Genomic DNA, 2,300 nt, shown 5'->3' with positions numbered 1-2,300 from the left:
ATGTGTATCATGAGTTAAAACATACAAAATTCATGTGTTCATCAAACATTAATCAAGTAACATCTTACAGTAAATGTTGCTGGTAAAAATGTTTAATTAAAGTCTAGCTATAAATGTTTAACTGTGATAAGACCTTTGACTACCATGGCTGAGATTGCCCATGCTATTTTTTATTTATTTATTCATTTATTTATTTATTCGGTGTTTAAAGTGAAAAATTTATTTGCTCAGTAAACCAAATAGGATGCAAGCATTGTCATGACAAATATACAGAAATATTCAGATCAACGTAAAACAGTAATTTAATCTAAATGAAGGGAAATCTCATTAAATGTTGTGACAATATACTCCCAAGAATCGTTTCTTTAGTTAATTATACATTTCAATGAAATAAAGGGTAATGGATTGAGTGCAAGTTAGTTTGTGAATATTTCTTAAAAGTAAAACTCCAACTCTATTAATCCATGCCAGTTAAACACTATTACTAAAATTTCCAAATAAGTGCAAAAGGAAATGAAGGGGTTAATTACATTTTTGCTTGAACAGTCCAGAGGAAAATGGTTTCTACAAATATAGCAAGCGAACTGTTAAACTGATCTAGAACTGTAAGAAATTTCAGTCTCAGTGCTCGTCATCATGCTAAATATTCCTCATTAGTGGGGCACATTTTGGTCCATGATATAGTTTAATGCCAAGACAGATTGGAATTTGTTACAGATACACATAGATTACTGTTGCTTGTTTTGCTTCTAAATATATAGACGTATATTGGAAAAGCCAATATACTTCCACATAACAAAGGCAGGTTTTCCCAGGATGAATTTAAAGTAATTAGTCTGGGGTACACTGGGTAAATTGAGTCTCTCCACGAGGAGGTCCTGGGTCAAACTGAAGGAAGGAATATTTTAAAGTGTCATCTGTTTCATGGTAACAGCCTTGTTCCCACAACCATAACAGTAATTGGGTGCACTAAAAATGGGAACCACACTCCAATCATGACACCAATTTGTATTCCTCCATTACCAGATGGTGAGCATGAGAAACCAGTGAGGGACCAGTGGCATGATTAAATGTTTTAGAAATATTTTGTCCCAATGTGTAGCCAGCACCACCACGACCATCTTGATCTGAGCATAGCAGATCGCACATTGGGCCCTCATGTGACCCGGTGTAACTATGGTTGGAGACAGGCCATTGGAGAGCCAGAACAGCTGTCCATTTACTAACGTTGTAAATGGGTGATGATTAACTAGATCTGTACAATATTTACAAACATTGGCATTTCTATACTTTCGTGGGCATTCATCTTAAAAGCCATATTCTCGGGTAATTTGTCGGCTTTCGTAGTTGCTTCTCAATATTGTAATGCGCTCTAGACAACGCATCTTTAACGCCACAAGAAGAGACAAGTCTCCACCGAGTAATAACCTCTGTGTACATAGTTGCCCATGAACATATATTTGTATCTGGTGATTTTCCTCCATTTCTAAAGAGTTCCATAAGGTCATGGAATTGACCGTGTACATGTCCACAGACGGCAACAGGACAACGAACACCTTGCACCTTTTCTTCTTCTGTTAACATTTCCTTAGCCTTTTCGCACAGCGTCAGCACTTGATTCTCCTTCAGCTGCTCACACTGTTTCAGCAGCTCGACCCCCTGGGCCCCTCCTGGGTGAAAGCCTGTCGTCCCAGGGGCCCGATCCCCCGATCCCGTTCCCCGCCGCCGCGCGCCCACCTACACCCACCCTGGCGCTGCTTCCCTCTCCGCCGCCACCGCCAGCTCCCAACCTTTAATTTGTTTACAGTTCTAGACATTAACCTAAATCAGGGAGAGGAAGGAGCCTAGGAGCACGGCACGGGCTCTGAGCCCCACCCAAGCCCCGCAGGACGACCTCCTTGCCCTCCCGGCCGAGAGCCCCGGGAGTCGGTGAAGGGCGCGAGCGTGGGGAGCGGGCGCAGGTCACCCGCGCACCTCCCGCCCCACGATGGCCACCCTCCGCGGACTCCCACCGAGGGCCTCTCCCGGTTCTTCCCAGTCTCCTAGGTCTTTCTCTCCGCACTGTTTTTAAAATATCGGATGAGCCCTGGCCAGTTTGGCCCAGTGGTTAGAGCGTCGGCCTGCGGTCCGGAGAGACCCGGGTTCGGTTCCCGCTAAGGGCACGTACTTTGGTTACAGTTTGTCCCCGGCCCTGGTTGGTCGTGCGGGTGGCAGCCACTCGATGTGTCCCTTCTCGTTGATGTTTCTCTCTCTCTCTCTCCCTTCCTCTCTCTCCCTCCCACTCTATCTGTACAAAAAAT

The 2,300-nt window shown here is 44.4% G+C and overlaps 1 pseudogene; it reads right to left on the bottom strand.

Moving 5' to 3' along the window:
- Nucleotides 1-831: 831 nt before the first annotated feature.
- LOC118617419 lies at nt 832-1,650 on the bottom strand (annotated as a pseudogene).
- Between the last annotated feature and the right edge of the window lie 650 nt (nt 1,651-2,300).

This window comes from Molossus molossus, unplaced genomic scaffold, assembly GCF_014108415.1.
Source record: "Molossus molossus isolate mMolMol1 unplaced genomic scaffold, mMolMol1.p scaffold_m16_p_5, whole genome shotgun sequence".
In the NCBI taxonomy this organism is placed as follows: Eukaryota; Metazoa; Chordata; class Mammalia; order Chiroptera; family Molossidae; genus Molossus; species Molossus molossus.
Note: the sequence above shows the minus strand (reverse complement) of the source record. Positions and strands in the feature narration are given on the sequence as shown.